The sequence below is a fragment of the Tachypleus tridentatus genome, chromosome 1 (genome assembly GCF_004210375.1).
Source record: "Tachypleus tridentatus isolate NWPU-2018 chromosome 1, ASM421037v1, whole genome shotgun sequence".
Classification (NCBI taxonomy): Eukaryota; Metazoa; Arthropoda; class Merostomata; order Xiphosura; family Limulidae; genus Tachypleus; species Tachypleus tridentatus.
In genome coordinates this window covers 124,021,406-124,044,480 of record NC_134825.1, presented here as the reverse complement: position 1 = coordinate 124,044,480, position 23,075 = coordinate 124,021,406, and the positions used below count along the sequence as shown (strand labels likewise).

Sequence of the window (23,075 nt, the reverse complement as noted above, 5' to 3'; positions counted from 1 at the left end):
AAAATAAAAAAAAGAAATTTAATCTACGTCTCAATAAACAGAGCAAAATATCTAGTTTTCGTTTACGTACTGAAAACCTAAACGTACCTCGAGCCAAGGTCAAGTTTCTGATCAAAGATCAGTTAGTAAGACAATCACTTTGTCGGTACGTCAAGTATTTGGTCGTTTCAATTATGGCTACCACACTGCTGGATGCTTCAGTCGTCTCCACCCTACTTTTAACGCAGTTTTTAAACAAGCGAAATGCAGTACACACTCTCACAAACACTCCAGCTTGGCTGCTGCAGCTGAGAGTACCTCGAGTCTGTGCTACTACATGAGAGAATAGGCGGTGCTTCGCTTATAACTTGCTGACGTTAACTTGACGTGTTTCTTGTTCTATTGGCCAGTAAAGCTACTAAAGCATATTGTGTTAAAATTTTAAGCCTATTAGAGATGGAGAATAGTCTGATTGTTTGCTCAGTCAAGGTCGTACTTCATAGCCAAGCTGGTTCAAGCAAGGGATGTACCCACCATGCTGTATGACATTAATATAAGAATACAATCGTTTCTAAAGGTTAAACTGTTTATCATATCATCCTACTACCAATGTTCTTATCTCTACTTGAGAATAAAAAGCGAATAACCAAGATACGTATATACTAGTACCAGTGAAACAAAGTCACCTTCATATTTCATTTACCGCTCTTGATAGTACAGAGCGTTTCATTCCAATAAGCAATTAGAAAAGACACAATCATACCATGTTTAATTTTCTTTCTGTAGGAAACCTATACCTAAACTTGGATACAGGAGATTCTGTATGATTATTAAAACGCCATAAAGTCGTAAATAATATTTACAAACATTGCACCTTTAAATTAAATAATATGACATCAATTTTCGATGTTATATTTACATTTTAAATACGTATACAGTTGTGAAAATAACTAATTGTTTAAACATTTACTTAAAAAAGAAAAACATAGCATTTCTAAACTATTTTCCGCGCTACCAACAAACATATTAATTGGGCATGAATTGTAAGTTTAGTTTTGTATAGATTCTAATTGTTCGTTACTTGTTACAAAAGAAAAGAATAACCATTATGTACCATAATAATGTGACGCAATGTTTCTTATAAAACACTAATCAATCAATAACCACAATGAAAATATCAGTTCTCACACGTGTTTAAAAACCATTTAAATATTTTAAAATACATTAATGTATTTTACTCAAAAACTTATTTGTCCTAAGAAGACTACATTTTAACGGATACACATTGAGATTTAAAAGTTTCATATAGAAACGTTTCGACACTAATAATTTACAAGTTGTTTTGAAAACTGCCATTCTAAGTGTTCTTTATGTTTCCATTGTTCTGAATTAGAATATCAAACTTCATTTCAAAGAAGCCATTGTAAATATCATTTTATTCCAGACAACGTTCATTGTTCTTCGTAACGTTGAGCACAATGACCCAAGTTTTATTGAAATCACTGATGTCGCACTGTTCAAAATGAAAGATGGAAGAGGAATAAGAGTAATACTTGTTTTCAATAAAACGTATTTATGTCATGCTCGAACTGTCGACTATTAAACATAAAACCTATAAGTTATCGTAATATAACGCTTTTAATCTAATTACCACTTAGCATCTGGGATATCCTGTTGAAGCTCTCTTCAGATCCCAGTGAACACTATTAACAACAATTAAAATACGTCTTTAATTCTGTAAAGTGGTTAGATAATGGCGTATGGAAATGGAAATTATTTAAAGATTCAATTCCTTCTTGTACATACTCATCTAAAAACAACATGTATATATAATATTTTAATGATAGCACAAGTTAACATATAATGCACGGTTTACTTACAATCTTTAATTAAAATGCGTATTTACAAGATGCCGGAGTAAAATAAATGCATAGATAGAAAGCAAGATCAGTCCTAACTACTCAAACAGGCCCAGCATGGCCAGGAGGTTAAGGCACTCGACTCCTAATCTGAGGGTCGCGGGTTCGAATCCCCGTCACACTAAACATGCTCGTTCTTTCAGCCGTGGGACCGTTATAATTTACAGTCAATTCCACTATTCGTTGGTAAAAGAGTAGCCCAAGAGTTGGCAATAGATGGTAATGACTAGCTGCCTTCCCTCTTGTCTTACACTGCAAAATTAAGGACGGCTAGCCCAGATAGTTCTCGTGTAGCTTTGCGCGAAATTCAAAACAAACCAAAACAACTTAAACTGATCGTTTTTGGTAATTCAACATAAATTCTTTGAGATTATTTTGTTAATGAAAGAGAAAAGTAACACAAAAAACAAAGAGAATAAATCATAAAATTTAATTTACTTGTAAGATATTGGTTATTGATAGGTCAGCGGTAACTTAACTGAATTAAGGTTTGACTCCAGTTAGTAAACAAAGCACAGTCTAGTGTGTAGTGTTGCGCTAGTAATAGTGTAGTACATGTTGTTTCTTTAATTTGCCTTGTAACATAATATCTTGAATCGCACGACAATTTCAAACGCAGTGTCAGAAAATATAATTTCTTTTAACGCAAAATATATGAAAAAATATAAAGCAGTTTCATTAAAAGCAAAACAAGTTATTACATAAAAAGATTGTTCAAAGGAAAAAACTTGGAGAAACAGGTCACATATAATGAAATGTATTGTGTAACACAGATATTTTAAACGCAACAAAATGTAAATATTTATTGTACAATATATATAATAAGAACAAACTATAAACTACTATGAAAAATAAATTGATCAACTTTTGGAAACACAACATAAAGCAATTAATTTTATTGGTTTTGTTCCAGGTTTGTGTTGACACTTTAATCCTTGTTGTTTAGAGCTTGATAAAAACTGAATTTTCTTATTTCTCAAATAATTCCTTACTTTTTGAAAGTAGTGTCAATAGATGACCACAGTAGCAAACAAGTAATCTTAACAATAAGTAAAAAAAAAGTTTAACTTTATAAGAAAAAGAAAACAGTAAATTCAAATATGAAGAAACTCTTTTACCTTACTCAACACGGCCCGGCATGGTCAGGTGGTTAAGGCACACGACTCATGATCGGAGTGTCGCGGGTTCGAATCTCCATCACACTAAATATGCTGACCTTTTCAGCCGCGGGGTCGTTATAATGTGATGGTCAATCCTACTATTCATTGGTAAAAGAGTAGCTCAAGAAGTGGCTGTGGATGGTGGTGAACAGCTGCTTTCCCTCTAGTCTTACACTGCTAAATTAAAGACGGCGAGCGCAGATAGATTTCGTGAAGCTTTGCGCGAAACGCAAAAACAAACAAACTTACTGTACACAAATAGAATATCGTGTAATTGTATATTAAAATTGCATTTCTATATTAAGCTATTTAGGTTTAAAACATTAAACTAAAATCTGGCTCAATTCAGTCGCAGAGTGAAAATTTAACTGTGTTACCATGATTCATTTCAGTTTGGAATGTCTTATCACAGATATTAATCAATAGATTTAAGTCATTTTGCGATATGTTTTATCTAGTATACCATTATTAACATAACGTGGAACTTGGAAGTCTTGATTTCTGTTGATGACATGAATAATTAAACCTCTATTTCTATTGCAGCTGGTGATGTTGAACAAATGTTATTGAATTCATCCTTTTCTGTGTGTCAGGTTTTTCCTCTGGATAGAGAGACAGACAAATAGTGTAACCATAATGAAAATTCTAGAAGACGAGTGATCATTTCATGAATATTAATATTTTTATGAATAATCACTTAAAATACGAACATATTCTGTGAAGCAACCACGTGTCGTTGTACTTGTGATAAATATATTTTATCCTCAATGTTTTTTCTTTATTTTATAACAACCATGTATATTAATTTCCGCTATTACAACTTGTAAACCACAAGTTTTGCTTTTGTAAACTTTAATCATTTTAGAACATTAATTAGTGTTATTTATTTGATATGTGTTCAGACTTTAGTGATCATATAAATTATTTTTGAAGCCATCTTTCCACGATATTTAAAAATTATTAGCTGAACATCCATTATATATTCATCATCTAATCTATTTATTTAAAAGCCAAAGTGTATTTATTCAGACAGAATAGTCCGAGTACTGTCTGCCCATTACGATTATAGTGATGGGGTAGAAGAGAGCTGTGAGTGGAATTCCGTGAAACCTTATAAAAGTATTAAGTGTTGGTATAATAAGTCTCAAGTAAAAACATAGTGTGGGATCAGCCTTGAATAAAGTGCGTGAAATTTTTCATGAAAGTTAAAAAAATTGATTCAGTTTTAAACTTAAATCGTTTCTTTATTAAACTATTTTATGTTATATCATTAACGTTTTTAACAAACCAAATAAATATGTTTAATCAACAGAGACTATAAACTAAGAAATCAACAAATATGTTTTCCAGTTTTTGTTGTCTGCACATTTCTTTTTATACTTTCGGTAGATAGACCAATAACAATATCAAATTATACTTTTGTTGCTGAGCTACGTGATATAAAAGCTATATTTGGAATGGGGTGTTACCAAAGCACACTGGGTTTTCTGTACAAGCTGTTAATGGGACTGATTTTCTTACCAATATTTTCCTATGAATACACAATAATTTTTTTCGTAAAGAATTTACCAACGTTTGACTGCCGTTACTGCAAATGTCTACGTCTTTATTGGTCAAATTTATTTATTTCAGTTAGGTACGAAATGTAAGGTAAGGGCATGGGGGTGATACTTTTTGCCACGTCATTTTTGACGGCTAAACGCAAGGTTAGTGATAAAACTGACAACTGACATAACCTTGAATTAACAAAAAAATTCAACTTACTATGTCCCTATTTACTAAAAATCTAATTTTTTCTAATAAAATCCTAAAATTTTACCCATATTACCCGTTACTTACAAAATTATGTGAGTTATATTCATTACTTACCGAGACTCATGAAAAGTACATTGTCAAGAAACTACAAAGAACCTGGATCTGGAAACGTATGTAAATAACATTATTAAACTTGTCCTCAGATTTCAGAAAGGTTTAAGTAAACTTGCTGTAGATTTCTTCATCCTTAAGACTCTTCCAATGTACGAAGATAATTCACTTCCGTTTCAACTTTATAACCAAATCTATGGTTTAACGTAAGATATCGAATTTACAAAAAGATATGTCTACAGCAAAATATCATAATCGCAGTATGTAAAAAGAAATCATTAACAATTATTAACAATATCATAGAACGAGAAAAACAAACCTCACCTGAAAATAAACAAATCCGAGTTGTATGTTTAAGACTGTACAGTGAATATAATCAAGACTCTAATAAGAGCACTGGCTAAACAACAGGAACAAAGAAGTCTAAAATAACAAACAAATTATTATAAATACTCATTACTGAAGATATTTAAAAGTTACACCTGTTACTTTTATCAGATTTATAGTACAAAAAATGCTTCATCTACATCGTACGTAATTAGACATCGAGTTCGAATCTCCGTTGAACCAAACATGCCCGCCTTTTCAGTTGTGGGTGAGTTATAATGTGACAGTAAATCCCACTATTCGTTGGTAAGAGAGTAGTCCAAGAGTTGGCAGTGAGTGGTGAGGATTAGCTACCTTCCTCTACTCTTACACTTTGTTTAGGTATTCGGTATAGGAGAAGAAAAGAATAAATATATTATAATTTGTTTACATTTGAATTTATTTAAAAGGACTTGAGTTTCAGTTTGTTTGTAGTAAAACATTAATTAATTTGTACGGGTTAGCAGGAAACCAGTAGTGTAAAACTGAAATTAATTTTGAGCTGTTGATCGAGGAGTCTAGGGTTCGAGACTTTATGCCGCTAAACACGCTCTATACTTTTCACTGAAAACGATTTATCAAGCGATGAACAGTCTTGGTATTCGGTTCAAAAAGATGGACAAGACTCTTGAGGCGGAGGGTGCTGTTGGATGACTCTTTTTCCATCTGTAAGGGGTTTCTAACATAATCTTATGTGAGCATAACGTGCTTTGCACAATAAAGGTTAAAAAGAACATTCCCAAGAGAACATTGCTTGTATTTGTCTTTTAGTAAGAAAAGCTGTAGCTAATGTTATTAATACAGAAAGTAAATATCGCATTTCTTTTCAGTTTATTAATACTCCATAAGTTAGGTTTTATCTAAATGAATATTTCATACATTTGTAAGCACTTAGACATTGTTAATGAAGGACAAATATCCATAAATTTGATGTTATGTTTTTAACTTCCTTAATGGATTTTAATTTACATAAATAAATGATTAGAGTATAGGTGCAATTGTGTAGTTTTAAATTAAGCATTGTAATTATATCACTAAGAGACGCTAGTTACAGGATAATTTTAATTAGATATCTGCAGACATGGGTTTATGAAAATGTAGATCAGAGGAGTTGAGACAACATTCGAAAAAATGAGATAAAGAGCTATATACATAAAACGTAGTAACGTCAATAATAATGGTGTTAACGGCCAAGCTGTAGTACTGAAATTTGCTCTTGTTGCTCCTTCAAAGTGCAAACTAAATGTCGAAAAAATCAAAAGAAACACGAAACAGAATTCCGTTTATCACAAATTTAGATTTATTTTTGAAAAAACAACACTAATTTTGTATATGTAAAAATATTTTCTCAACCCAAACAAGTCGTTTCTACATATATATTTTTCTTTACAAGTAGGTTTTCTCATCATCACTGAACACTACTTTTAATACCAAACATAATTTTGAAGAGTACACGTGAAGGAAAAGGGCAATATTGAATTCAGTTCAATTGATTTGTGTCAAGTTCATTTTGATAAGAAATATTTTTATTTGTCTTATGGATTGTCGAATAGCATGTAACTCAAAGTAGAATGATTTTTCATCTTCCACGTGAAATCATTTTCGGCACTACAATATACTGTTTATTTGTAAGCACAGTTATGAAACACACGAAATAAGATTCGCGAAAGTGATATAACCACTGTATGGATTACACACACATTTCTTTTACAACAACATTTTTCTACTTTCTATTTCGCTGATATGTTTCTGTTCTCAGATGTCGTAATGCTGGAGGTTATAACAGTATATAGATTATATACAACAACGAACAAAAGGTGAAATGACTACACTGTTCTTTTCATTATAATAATCAAACATTTGTTTGCAGTTAAGTAGCACAGTGGACTATCTATACTCTGTGATCACCACGGGTATCGAAACCAGGTTACTAGCGTTACAAGGTCGCAGATATACCGCTGTGTCACCGAGTGGCCTAGTCAAACATGTGTACGTCTTAAAAAATCGGGGTCTCAATTTCCCATGGTAGACAGAGGACAGTAAGCCTGTTGTATAACTCTGCGTAAAACAAACACTTTAGAAAAATCTAAACGTACCTAGAAATATCTTCTTTTTATTTTTCTGCTCTGTCGTATAGCTACTTTCATTCTCTGTTCAAACAAGTTTGTTCGTATAAATCATAAAACTACACGTATGAGAATATTTAATTCAGAAAGCATCATAACAAACATTTGCTTAGCAATGATTAACCTTTAAACAATACAAACATCTTGTTTCTGAGATATGAAATGTTAGAAAAACAATGTAGAGGAAGGCGTAGTTACTCTGAAAGTAACCTTTGCTATACAATACTAGTAACCGAAAAATATTGTGAAATTAAGCAATAAATACGTTGCCATTCGCTGATTTAGTGTGTAACAATTTTACCCAGTTGGTGAATAAAACTTTGCAAGGTACATTCTAAATAAAACATTTTGCCCAGATTCCATTACTATAGACACAAACTAAATTTACGAATTAATTAAAACGCCTATGCATCTTGAAACAGCAGTGTAAATTATCTAATGCCAACCTTTATTTTTGATTTCACCCAGGCTCAATATTTTAATCTTTTCTCTACAAGATTCTTCACCATAAGTTGAATAAAAAGTTTGTTGGCTAATTTTTGAAATCCGGCCAACTATGTTCTTAATTCAACGTAATTTTAAGTAATTTCCCCAACAGGTATCACTTTAATCAGGTATTGAGAAACTTATAACAATAATGGTAAGTGTTATCACAAAACGAGGACAACATGTTTCATTAGATTACGAAGTAAAGTATAGGAGGGTTTTTGTTGTTCTTGTTCGTTTAGTGTATAATACTTGTCACAAAATTGTGTTTAGTATCTGAGTTTCTTGCTTAAACGAGAGCTTTAAACAGTCGAAATTATATTTTTCATTCGAAAGGAGAGAGAAAATAGGATTACACTTGTTCTGATAGAGAACAAATAGAAACTCATAAACGTATAAAAGGGTAAATTGTAAATAAATATATTTCACTAAAAACCCGTAACGACCTATCTTAAAAATGAAAAACTTTTCATAATCATTTTGTTCAACGCAAGAGTTCCTCTTCTTCATATTAATGACTGTTCTCTATACTTCTAAACATTCAGTGGATTAGTTGTCTATTGTGGGAAAACAATGTATGCTGATACAGTTGAAGTTCTTTTGTACAAAGTTCTTATAGGTCCAAAGGTTAGGGCATTTGACTCACATTCTGCTGTTTCGAATCATCCTCACTGAACACGCTCGCTCTTTAAACTGTGGAAGCATCATCATTTTACGGTGAATCCAACTAGCCGTTGATAAAAGAGTAGTCTAAGAGTTGGCGGTGGGTAGCGTAGACTAGTTGTCTTCTCTCTAGTTTATTGCTTCCAAATTAGGGATGGCTAGCGCAGATGGCCCTCGTGCAACTTTGCGCAAAAGTCAAAACACATCAAAGGTCTTATTAGTGTTGTGCAGATAAGCTTGTTTGTCTGGATTATTTTGATTTTATTTTTTGAACATGATGATGATAATTTTTTTATTAGATTTGGTACAAGATAAGTACCAATTTTTAAGTAAAACGTCATTAAGTTGACCCTGTTGATAAAGTTAAAAAATATTAAACAAAATTTTCATTTCATAAACGATTGCAGAAGCCATTCTTCAGGCTACCTTGAAACATTCACTCATTATCCAGCGAACTTTTCTCAAAACTGCTTATTACGAGTGCATGTGAAACTCAAGGGAAAATACTTGAACGAGAAGTAAGTTTTTATACCGACAAAGATACTTTTATAATAATATCTTTTATTAACAATTCAGTAGCCTAGCTGGAACTTCGGGTTTTACTTTATAATTTAAAATCACGTTCAGTCTTTCGTTCTTAGTATTGTGAGAATTTTTTCTTTCAGGTTGTTCTTCTTGAATTATTTCTCTATAAAATATTTAATTACAACCTGTACTTAAAATAATAAGTATCTATATATGATGAATAACTGACCAAACACAGTTCTCAAATTCTTTGCGTTATTTGCTCAATAAATTCAAAATCTTCACCCACATCCATTGTACTGAATATTGGTGCTTAAGATAATTTGAACTTGAGTGACTATTTCCATTCCATATTTTACCAAAATCTTACTGAATGTCACTTAATTTATACTAACTTATTTCTTAAGAACTAATAATCATTAGTCATAGAAAAAGCCACTGTTGAGTCTTATGAAATTCTTACAATGTGCCGTTACAGTTTTATATGGGAGTCAGAGTGGGATATATTTCATCGATTCGTTACTGAACATAGTTAACATTCATTAGTTGCCAGCAATCGCTTTGTCCTGTTAGTTAACTATTATTTTTACATCTAAATAAAACCGTTTATTAATCTACACATCAATTACAAAGTTCTCAGAGTGGTTCTGTTTACACTTCTCGGATCACCTAATAGGTACCATGAATAATGGGTGTGTGTAATAATTGATATGCTGAAACTTAATAGTAAACCAATTATTTATTCATAGATATCATTTTATCTTTGGTAGCAGGTGCATGATCGTTCAATTTCTCTGGATTTACACGTCAAGTGTCAAATGTGACATTATCTATCATATTGGGTAGTTTGTGTGTCCAACTGTTGTTGGAGTATCATAAAGTTTATGTAATAACTTGTGGAAAGAAAAGTCAAGTAATTGTTACAAAGTTGGTTCACAAAGTGCTTAAACTCTTACGAATGCGTCTTGAATTTTTCCATTCGTTGTGTTTCGTCATATAAGCAGCATAATTTAAAAATATTTCATCTGATCAAATGATATGTTTTGCATTTTAAAATGCGGATTAATGCATGCTTATGAAGTGTTATAAGACTGATTGCTTTATTTTTCAATAAGCGATTAAAATAACAATAATCTAGATGAGAAAAGAGTGTTTTGGAAGTAACTGAAACGCAAGTATAAGTCTTAATGAAAGAATTATGAAATATTTGAGTTTAACGCTCGAAAGTATAATTCATCCAATTCCCAATTAACTCAGTACAAAGGTGCCCAGTGATTTAATGTTTTTTGCTTTAATTATTCTAAATGTTAATTATCCATCTGTGTACGTTTTGAGCTACGGCCTTATTTTGGCATCGTTTTCTTAGCTTGACATTTACATTTTATTTGTAGGGTTAGTTTAGCCTAGCTCTTCGCTGTTCCCATGTTTTTATGTTTGACTAAAACTTAACCGTGTATATGTACATTTAGGTTCATTTTGTAATTATGATAAAGCATAAATCAGTTTCATATACAAAATTATACTGCTACAGTGGGAGTATAGACAGATCTTTCCATGCCTTTAACAGATTCTTTCTCAAACAATGTAAATAGTCTTTTGCCTCCTATTGATAAGTTAGTTGACAAGACAACATCTACTAGTGTCTCTATTCCTACCGTTCCATCCAGTGACCTACTTCGATCTTGGCTTCTGGCGTCTGCTCGGGTCCGCTTTTATTAGCCACAGATGTAGGACGATTATTTGTCTGTGTGGATTCGACTCTTTCCCGTTGTTTTACACAGGAACTAAGAGTTCCTCAGGGATGTTTTTTGAGAGTCATACGTTTCAGGATGAAGATCAATGCTATCACATTACACAACTTCCTCCTAGTTCCAAATTAGCTCTATGTTGACGACTTATACATTTAGTGTCGGTCATCGAGTATGAGGTTTATTGATAGGCAACTTTAGACTACTCTCACTTGTTTGTTGAAGTGGAGCACAGCAAACGGTTTTGCCTTTTATTTTTCCTAATCCTTTTGCATGCATTTCTACCTCCACAGAGTCTACACCCCAATCCTGAGTTCCGTCTTAGTGAGTATTGTTCTTACAATGGTCTCTGAGGCAAATTTATTGAGACCTCTCTTTGCACATAAGCTTACTTTAATTTCTTACGTAAAGTAGCTACGTGTCCAGTATATTAGGACACTAAATATTCTCTATGTCCAACTTTTTCACCTCAAGATCTATTGGAGCCTCATTCAATCCAAACTATGCTATGGGCCTTTGGTCTGAGGTTTTGCCAGGACCTCTGTCTTCAAGATGCTGGAGTTCATTCACCATCAGGGGCTTTGATTCTGCATGAGGCTTTCTGTACTTCTCCAGTCCAGTGTCTTAAAAATTTCCTCTTCACCTCTGCTGTTTGCAACTTTCTTTACTGTATACTTCTATCCTTACCACAGCAACCCACTTGGGATTGTGTCTTCCTACCTCAGCGGGCTCTGCCATTGTTCCTTTTGGCCTTCATGTTCAGACACAGCTGATTGAGTTGGGTCTGTCCTTGAATGACACTGCAACCTTCACTGGTCAGCCCATCCCACCAAATGTAACCTTTCTTTGAAACATTTGAATAAAATTGATACTCCCGATTGCAAGCACTGACTTCTATTTGCCGAACATTTTTCGAACCATCTGTTTATTCTCATTTATACGGAGGTTCGAAATCAGGTGACTCTGTGAGTTCTGCCATGGTTTATTGTGGTTTGGTGGTTGGACACAGAATCCCTTCTACAGTTTGTATTGCACTGCCGAATTGTGCGCCATTTCTCTTATGCTGACTCGCTTAGCTTTCTACTGGCCCTGAAATAACTTCACTTAACTGCTCATCCTGTTCTCGTTGATATTCAAAACTGACTGTCCCATTTCTTTTAATCCTCCATTTCAAACCAGATTTTCTGGATACCTGGTCACGTCGGTATTCGTGGGAACGAGTTCTTTATCACCACAACCAAGTCCGTTTGCGCTGGTGTTATCACTGCCGCGCCTGTCTCATTCATGAACAATGACGGTCCTGTATTCAAGGATCTGCTCTGAGCTACCTGGCAGTCGACTTGGAGTGAGCAACGTGATAACAAGCGTTTCTAAATCAAACCTTTAGTTGCTCTTTTGCCATCTTGTTTTCGTAATAATAGGAAGAAGAAAATTGTCCTGGCTAAGCTAATCACTGGCCATAATTTTTAGCTCATAGTTTTCTATTATCTGGAACTGGTCCCCAGCGTGTGGCGTTTGTGACACTCAACTCACAATATCACACATTTTATTGTCGTACTATCGTTACGACTCTGAGCTACCACACTATTTTGGACACGTGTTTTCTATGGGCTTAGCCATGACATTGGATGGTGTGATTGGCGATCGTAAATCTGTTCAAATTAACTGTATTTTTATTTTTTTTACAAGCCATTTGTTTTTTAATTCCATTTAAATCTTGTAACCGAATTATGGACATTGTTTAGTTTTAACTCGATTTATTTTTACATTTTATAGTAATTTTACTTTTACGGTTTTTACCAGTTGTTTAGTGCAGATAGCGTAGTTGCTTTGCGCCAATAAACGCCAACCAACCAATCAACCAACCATCACAATCCATGAAGGAACTTGACAACTGATTTACATGTATATATACTTTTAAATACAAAATATTTTCTTTATATGCACCTTGGGAAAGCAACAATGCGAAAAAGGCGACATTTTAACAGTAATATTAACAAGGAATAGGCTGGTGATTGAATGCAATTTTGGTACTAGGTACTATCAATACAATGAAAATAACTCCTTTTATGTGAAAAAAAATTTCCTGATGCTAAAAGCTGATTTGTTTAATTAATAACACTCAGCTATATCGCACTTCTGAAACCTGAATAAAATAGTTGGGAATGTTGAAGCCAAGCCAGACTTTTCAGCCTTAACTCAACCATGATTTACTAAAATAAAAGACCCTGAAGATCTTTGAAGATAATGAGCAGCCTATCTTTAGAAATGAGGGTTGGTAACTAAGTAAAAGAAACTGGTAGCCGTATCACAACAGTGAATCTTAGACATGATTATTTCCATTCTGTAAGCACACACACACACATATATATATGTTTTTAATGGCAGAGAGTCTACGTTACTATCGTCGTTCTCAAGATATTATGAACAATCTTAAAACACAATAATAAATCATTTTCTAGCAGACCGAAAATGCAAACATTTCTACGTCTACTCGTTGATGCAAATTGTTCGATAATTTCTCATTTATTGTTTATCTTCAAAAGCAGTTTTTGTTTCAGTAATATATACTTTGACCACCTACTTCTTTGAAATTATATTTATTCATTATATACTATTTATGTTTTTTGATAAAGATATCTTCTGTATTTTATTTGTAGTTGACAATTATTTGAAACTTTATATGGTTTAATATGTTAACATTCAGCAGCTGTTCACCTTCCAAGCCAATTAGCGATATTTTATTTTATAAAACTATATACACAATATATGCCTCGTTTCTGCAGCAAATGTCTTTTTACTAAACTTATTTAACTAATATACTGTAATCTGTAATCATTGTTCATGCTTTGGGTAATATTACATGTGTGTTGCTTTGCATTTGTGTTTATAACAGAAAACATTTTCCACTTGTTTCCATATTATCTAAGTAAGACAGTCACTAACTACAACCCATAAAATAATGTATGTAACATAGGCCAATATCACGAAACTAATCAATTTATTTGAATGTTATAACAAATCACTGACTAATTTATCCTTATGAAAATAACACGATTATTTCATTTAACATATCTCATTTTGAAACAGTTTACTTCCATACTCCCAGCTGGTGTATTACTTAATTATCAGTGTTCAGCAATGCAAGATGTTCTTGTACATGTTATTATAAAGTGCATTATCATAATTTGGAATACCGTTGGATCGAAAACAAATCGACAGATTTATACTATTTTTTTTAATGAAATACTAGTTCCATCTAGTGTTTGGTAAGAGTCAGATCAAATCGAACATTTATCTCGTTTGGCATGGGGTACTAAAGAAAACAAGACTTTTCGAATTCACAGTAAAACAATATTATACCTCATCTGTTCAACTTCTGTTATAAATGTCAATAAATTGTTGTGTTCAAACACCATTCGTCGTTCACGTAACAGGGGTTGAAATAAGTGACTTTTCAATGCAATTCTCATACAAGTCTTTCCAAAGCCCTGAATGTTTTAAAAGTAGAATATATTTATTACACAAATTTATACAGTCTATCTTGCATTTCAAAATAATTTACAAACGGTGAAAGGACATTTAAAATTTTCTGCTATCGGTAGGCTTTGTTAAATACTACACAAATTAGTGCTCATTTTAGAATTAATTTTATCGTAGAAAATTGGTTGTTTGTCTTGTCACTCACTAGTTATAAGCTTCTCAGTGACTCAGCAGTAAGTGTAAAGTGTTTTAATGTTAAAAAAATGGATTTCGATACTTACAGTAGGCACAACGCAAATAATTCAATGTGTGGTTGTGCGCTTAACAAAAAACAAACAATCATCATAAGTATATTAAATAACAAAAACAAACAATACTGGAAAAGTATTAGTTAAACAACTTGATTTATTTACATCAACTAAAGAGCAAAACATAATTTTTTTTTATTTCATTTATGTTAAACTAATGACTTCCAACTAGTATACCAGCAACAATCAAATAAATTTAGATTGAAGGAAGTATTACATCACATGTTATCAGAAAACGTTTGATATAATTTTCTATTTAAGATAACATTACACAGTTTTTAAATAATTCACCTGTTTGGCGCTAATTTTCATGTTTTGAAAATAAATAGCTGTTTTTCAGTAATTTTAAGCGCATGACGTCAAGCTGACGCAAGTGCTATTACAATACTAGGTATATGTTTGTTTGGATTCTTGTGTGACGTAAACTGAAAACGAAAATAAATAATGTTTTCAAGGTAGGTTTAAGTATGCTAAAAAGACATTTAAAGTGTATTAACTGGCTTTATTTGAAATTATAACGTATGATTTTATCTTAGTGTTAGTTTATTCATGGCTGATAAAAAGATTATATATTTTAATGCAGTTGAATAACTATTTATTCTGGTAATTATAAGTGTCTTACTTTTTGTCGTCCCTTGGTGGTACGGCGGTAAATCAACAGAATTACAAGGCTGAAAATCAGAGGTTTCATTATCATTGATGGACTCAGCAGATAGCCTGATTAGGCTTTGCTATAAGAAAACACCTACACCTTACATCTCGTTTATTTTAGCACTTAGTAATACACTTTTGATTCCTAACGAAAATTTATTTAAATTATTAAACATAATTGATTTTCTCTATTTGTTTCAGGTATTCACGCAAAACTACACAAGGGGTTTTTGTTCTAGATGTCTTATTTTTGAATTGATAGACTAGAGCCATGGTGCCCAAATTTTGGGAAACGCTCTCAAGAAGAGTGCACATCTACGGCTATAGGGACATATAAGTAATATCTGAAAGTACAAGTTTGAAAATAAAGTAGTTTTAATAATTACTGTACAATTATTATTACTATTAAGTAACCTGATAATAACAATTAATGTGGAAAAATGCTTGAAACCGGCGCAAGAGAACGCAGAATTTGCACTACACTGGCCTAGAAGGAAAGCAACAATACCTGAAACACTACTCCCTGAACACTATAAACACTGGGATTTAGTTGTCACTCTTATAACCAACCCATTACTCCAAAGTGTGGAGAATGATCTTTCTGTCGAATGGGATACGAACTTTGGACTCTCGGATCCACAGTAGTGCACACTTATCCATACGACGTTCAATCTATTATAAAGAAATTGTACTAGAAACATAAAACTATATATCACAAGTACAATTATATATATATAATATTACAATCTTCTAATGAAAATATTCAATACACACATGATTATATTTGAAGTTTTCACTAATTTTGTCTTTTTTATTGTTTATTTGAACATATTTAAGTCACGAGACTGAAATTACATCAAATAATAAAATCTGACATGTTTGTAATCCTCAAATTACTATTTTTTCTAAAATAGTGTCAGTATTCATTGTAATAATCGATAAGAATTAGCCAAAATTATTTGAGAAAGTACTGTCTTTGTAATAAAACGTTAGAGGACTCGAACAGTAATTAGTGAAGTTAATTATAATTGAAAAATGTGTTTTAAAAAGCTGATTGAATGGATTCCATTCATTATTCTAGCGTTTATGGTTTTATGTGTGTTATGCAATTACAAAAGAAACATAAAGACTGTGTGCGTGGCTGAAAAAAGAAGTAAATGTTTTTGCCTGAAAACTAGAATTTCATAAATAATCTCGATTTTCGGGTGTTAGGTTATCAAAATTTTATGATATTTCTAATCCTATTACATAATAGTTGTTAAAACAGTAAATTTCTGGAGCCACAAATGTGTTGGTGTTAATACTATCTGGCAGATTATTTACAAATGCCCGTTTTAACACAAACCTGTTTTTTGAACTTACATCCAAAAATTATAGTTTAATGTACGCGACTTCCTCATTGTGTTAGACAGGATAAAGAACTACAGTTATTAATAATGAACGAACAGTTCACTATTATGTTTACATGGCGTTAAAAATATGATTAATTGCGTTGTGCATCTTACCTCAATCGAGACAAGGCTATTAAAAAGTTATTACACTGAAAATAACTTATTACGTTACCAAGTTATGGTACTATTAGCATTGTTTGTGAAATTGTTTTACCTCAATTTTTCTCCTAGATTTGAACAAAATTGTATTAGATACTTGGAAATAAATATAAGGTGTTTACAAAGATATATGAACAGTGTTAAAGTCGTAGGACCATTAACATGCAAATATTTGCTAACAGTTCCCTATGTATCACATTAAGTAAGGTTTGGCTAGCATAATTCATATTTCTAAGTATGAAGATATGGATAAGTTCTCACTTGGGTAGGTTAGGAGTCCAACATGTGGTACTCGGTGTTGCAAGGAACATAATTATTCTCTAAAAATATTTTTTCTTTTTTATCGATATATGATATAAAAGTCTCTCAAACGTTCGCCTTTGTGCAAATACCAATGCATAAGGCATACCACTCATACAAGCATTAGCATTGATTAATTTCTGATATAAAGATACGTGTGTGATCTAAATAGAGGCAGACATCCTTGGCCAATTGCCAGAATAGTTTTGCACAGAAATGCAAAAACAATGTAGAATGGGCTAAGAAGTGTTTTTTTCGATGACATCACGTAATGAAACCGAGTCAAATAACGTTACAATAAAAGTGGACGTTTGCACAGATAGTACCATACTACCAAATGAAACTTGCACACTTTTAATAACACTGCTGCTATTTGTTTATTTTGAAAACCACAAAAGATATCTATTCTAGCTATCCCTAATTTTAAACTGAAATCCAGTAATCGATAGTATGATATGAAAGTCGCACTTCAACCGAAGCTACAGCCTCAAAGTACGGATAGTGATTTCTTTTTTTCTTTGCTGTAACAAGTCTCAAACCAGAAATCCTTGGATCAAGAGCCTGACACATCAACTACTAAGCCACACCTGGCCTTCTCTTTGTCAATACAAAGGATAAGACGTCGAAATATGACTAATGTACATAAGGGTGCTCTACTTGACCGTTTCAAAGAATTGCCGAGAAACTTTAGTGTTTCAGATTCAATCACTTGGTGGAAGACTAACATATATAAACCATATTTTAAAATTTCCGTTGCTTTAGACTACGGTCCTACATTCAAGACTCGACTCTGTGCCAGTTGGCAGTCGACGAAGAGTAAGCAACGTGATAAAAACCTTTTACATATAAAACCTTCTATTGCTCTTTGGTCGTTTTGTTTCCGAAAGGATCAGAAGGAAGAAGTTGTCGTGGCTAGGCTACGTATTGGACACAGTTTTTAACTCATCGTTTTCTTTTATCTGGGACTGATACACCAATGTGTGGTCTGTGTGACACTCAAGTCACAATTAGCCTACATTTTACTGTCGTGCCGTCGTTATAACCATGAGCGACGTCCCCATTTTAGATGTGTTTATACGATGGGTTCACCCCTGACGTTACACAGTGTCTTTGGCGATAGCGACTTTGTTCACCTCACTTGTGTTTTAAAGGTTTTAAGGTCATTGGCCTTTCTAATTCTGATTAAGTTTTTAATGCGAAAATTGGTCTTTGGTTTTTATAACATGATTCCTTTGTACATATTCTAACAATTTTATTTTATTTTTAAATTTTTTACTGGTTGTAAACGCCAAACAACAACAACAACTACATCATGAAGGTCATCCAGTTTTCCAGGAAATGTATATTTCTCTATGTATTAGTGTAATATTATCATTGTTTTTCACGTCGTTGTGGATATTATTTTACGTATCACCACTAATCCATTTTCACCAAGCATACAGAAAAACAACAAATATTACCTTTTATAGAAAATAATTTCCAATTCAGACTTATATTACAGAGTTTTAAGTAAGAATGTTAATTACGAGCTTGCGACATGAATTGATGTATCTAGAAATATAAAGTTGGTCTCTTGTAAGGACATGTATTAATGTGTCTAGAAATATAAAGTTGGTCTCTTATAAGGACATGTATTGATGTATCTAGAAATATAAAGTTGGTCTCTTATAAGGACAAATATTGATGTATGTAGAAATATAAAATTGGTCTCTTATATGGATATATATTTATTTATCTAGAATTATAAAGTTGGTCTCTTATAAGGACAAATATTGATGTATCTAGAAATATAAAGTTGGTCTCTTATAAGGACATGTATTGATATATCTAGAAATATAAAGTAGGTCTCTTATAAGGACAAATATTGATGTATCTAGAAATATAAAGTTGGTCTTTTATAAGGACAAATATTGATGTATCTAGAAATATAAAGTTGGTCTCTTATAAGGACATGTATCAATAAAACCCTAGAAACATTCTTGCTTGTTGTATTATTTTTTCACTTAGTTCAAGCAAAAAAAAAATCTACCAAAGCGATATATTTCATTTTAAGACGGCCTGGCATGCGACTCGTATTCTGATGGTCGCGGGTTTGCATCTCGGTCGCGCCAAACATGCTCGCCCTTTCAGCCGTGGGGGGCGTTATAATATGAAGGCCAATCCCACTACTATTTGGTAAAAGAGTATCCTAAGAAGTTTCGTTTTTCCTAATCCTGAGTGTACAAATTATAATGTTACAAATTAACTTAAACTACGAGGTTTTATTTGCTTCATTTTATTCAATCATGTTAAACAATTTTGAGTTTTAGGAAATCAAGATCCCCTAAGAGTTTAATAAAAGAACTTGACGACACCGTGAACAGTCATGCTAAAAATACTTTTTAAGTGAATTATTTATAGTTCAAGTATAAGGAGAAATTTTTTCCACGTTTAATGAGTTTTCCTCTTGTTTGAAATTCTATTCCTAAAATTTCAAAAAATACTGCATAATTTCGTAATTTCATTGCTAAGAATAACAGACACAGGCCTGTTTATTTTTTAAAACACCTATTAAGCCTAATTTATATTATTCTTTATGATGACTTACCATTAACATTCTCGTTCCTGGTCAGGTTTCAGAGAGCACGCCATTACATTCAAAATTTTATTGAACTACTATTTTACGAATGTATATCAATATGTTTGGTATTAAACTGTACAATAAAAGCCAAATTTTAGTATTATTCATAAGTGAATTTCTTAAGTTAATATAACGAATACTAAATATCGATTTGTTTCTGTTACGTGGTATGTTGAATGTAGCCATGATTTAAATTAAATGTTTGTGATGGCCGAATACAAAGACTATAATTTCTTACAAATCAAACAATGAGAGAACAATCGATTACAAAATAATACACATTTTTCTCTTGAGTTTTGACTTCTATTTAATTCACCATACATTAACTTAAATTAATTTTAATTTATGAATAATACAGAAGGTAAAGCCAATCAAAAACTGCATTAGCCATCTACGTCACAGATTCTCTTTTCAGTTTCAATGTTGGTTAAAAATCTTTAACATATATAATAAAAAACTTTTTATATATGATACTCTTGATTTATAAACTTACAAATTAAACTGTATTAAACAAGAAAAGAAACACAATTATTTAACCATTACCAAATGCGTAGTTTCATCGGTATGTACATTAATGTTTTTATTGGAGAAAATTCATGTATTTTTCGCCAAAAATACTATCAATCGTATACTAATACAATATTTCAAAGTGGAAAATGCCGGAAAAGGTATACGCGCAAGATTAAAGTAACTGAATCTTAAATTATGAAAACAAATTTAGACGAGAAAATTTAAAAATACCTGGGATCATTAGCTTGTTAATAAATTCTTTTTTTATAGTAAAGTTCTTGAATGATGAACGAAATCGAAAAAAAATCACTTTGTGATACAAGTTTTACAGCTTTTCGGGTTAATAGTCTCTAAATTTTTCTTCTTCTTTTACCATTTGCTGTAGGAACGTAGAATATACATGCCACAAAATAGTCAGTATTTGATAGTCAAACATTAAGAAGCAAGAACTGTTTGCTTGTTTTTCGCATGCTAGATTTACACGCCATATGAAGTTGTGTCTTTATGTTCTAGGCACCTAAAACAGCTTATAAAGTTAATAAACCGGTTTTTAGTAGATGTTTCATTTTATTAAAGATGCTTTAAACGAAATCTTACTTTTTACTGCGCAACAGTAGCAACAGAATATTAAGTAACTAACATATGGATTAGTAAGATTGTGGAGGAACTGTGAGTAAGAATAAATGTGAGCTATATATATATACATATATATACTTTTAAGAAGAGTCAGGTCTATGAATATATTGGCAAGGAAAAGAATGTATTTGTTCTTAGAGATCTGTCATTAGTACATACAAAATTAATGAATAAATACAATTCAAAATATTTTAAATATGGAACGATAAATTCATTATAATAAAATAATATCAATCACCAATTATTTTATATTGGACAGCATGATAAAACCGTTGATATAAAATAATATTAAACACCAATTATTTTATATAGGACAGTATGATAAAACCATTGATATAAAATAATATCAAACACCAATTATTTTATATAGGACAGCATGATAAAACCATTGATATAAAATAATATCAAACACCAATTATTTTACATAGGGCAGTATGATAAAACCATTGATATAAAATAATATCAAACACCAATTATTTTACATAGGGCAGCATGATAAAACCATTGATATAAAATAATATCAAACACCAATTATTTTATATAGGACAGCATGATAAAACCGTTGATATAAAATAATATCAAACACCAATTATTTTACATAGGGCAGCATGATAAAACCGTTGATATAAAATAATATCAAACGTCACATAATTTAAATAGGGCATGATAAAACCATTGTCACGCAGTACTTTCAACCACCACCACCTTCGTTCATTTTCGTTCACATTTAGTTCGCGTTTGTAAATTTATAAATATTTCGTAGAGGTAGCTTTACATTTTTACTGATACTCTTCAATGGAACAACGGTATGCCTGCTGACTTACGACGTTAATAACCGAGTAATTATAATCAAACTTTACTAAGGATAATATTTCACTCCGGTATGATGTCAGGATGCCACGCATCTCCCAAGAACACTCATTGCATGCTCGTTGATAGTAAAAAAATGTCTTCAAAGTATTCCTTTTATTCTACTTGATTATTCCCTTCTACTTATTTAAAGGTACAACCTAGTTTAGTACGATAGAGGCCGGCTTTATCATTTGTGAGAATATAAAGTTCTTAAGATGATGTATGATTAATGGTACCATTCTGCAGAACGCCATTGCTAAAGAGTTGTTTTGTACCCCGCTGAGAGGTGATTGTATCTAGCTTGGACATCTGTCATATAAAGAAGTCGACTTTACAAATTCTGTTTCTAACCAGCTGTACGGTGTCAAGTTTGCAGCTGCGAACATTTCAGGGCAGGTGCCCCACGACTGCAGCGAACCATAATCAAATGATTGCTTCTGATTGAAATTATAGTTTACCCTCTTCAGTTGTCCAACAAACTACACCGTTGACTTAAAAGTGGTTTCATTTCTTTTAATCACGTTTATACATTTTCAGTTAAAGTCTACATCCTACTATTGTAGAGCAGCTTCTATTCAAACAATGGTTCTTCATACTGGCCAAGAATCATGGAAGATGTGGCCAGATCCTGCAAAAGGAAATACCTAGAGGGAAGGTAGCCAGGTGCTACTGGGTAAGATGCCTCTCAGAGAAGAGGTCGTTCAGCAAAGTTCTTGTTTACTTGATCAGACCATTATCACTTGTATCTAAGAAGAGCAACTGATATATGTTGTTGAAGATAGAGATGGAGAAAGTAGCAGAAGTCCTCCTGGAAGTGCTATGTAAAGTAGAGTATCTAAATAAAGTCATGAGTAATAAAGAATCTATTTTACCTTCGACGTAATGCAAGATGTGTGCAGATTCATTAACACTAAGAAACTCTTTACCACTCTGTAAACTCCAAATGTAATGCATTTTGTGTGAGAGTCGATGGAGTTCTAAACAGTAAGCTGTGGAAGATGTGTCAGAAGAGACCACGTGATTGAGACACGTACCTGTAACCATTATTATTTGCTCACAAAGAAGTCGTACGAGTAAGTTTAAGATTTTCACTACTTGAAGTAGTTTAAGGAGAAACAGTATGAGATCAGATGCAGATACTGAAGGAACAGTATACAGAAGAAGAGTGAGAAGTCAAGAATACGTACCAGTACGTGTTATACCTCAAAAAATCGATGGAAAATGTCTGTATGCAGTTCAAAATAGTCATATGCAATTTTATAACAGGAGGACCTAGGATCAACATTTCAAGATTGAACAGAAAGTCTTGGTTCTGCTACCAACACAT

General features: G+C 32.3%; 1 protein-coding gene across 5 annotated transcripts in view; it reads right to left on the bottom strand.

Annotated features, from left to right (window-relative positions):
- Positions 1-315, bottom strand: part of LOC143222627 (uncharacterized) — a 54,921-nt gene extending 54,606 nt beyond the window's left edge. For all 5 annotated transcript variants that reach the window (XM_076449360.1, XM_076449349.1, XM_076449371.1 and 2 more), the window contains exon 1: positions 88-315. The gene's annotated coding sequence lies outside the window, so the exon portion shown is untranslated. The remainder of the gene's footprint in view (positions 1-87) is intronic.
- Between the last annotated feature and the right edge of the window lie 22,760 nt (positions 316-23,075).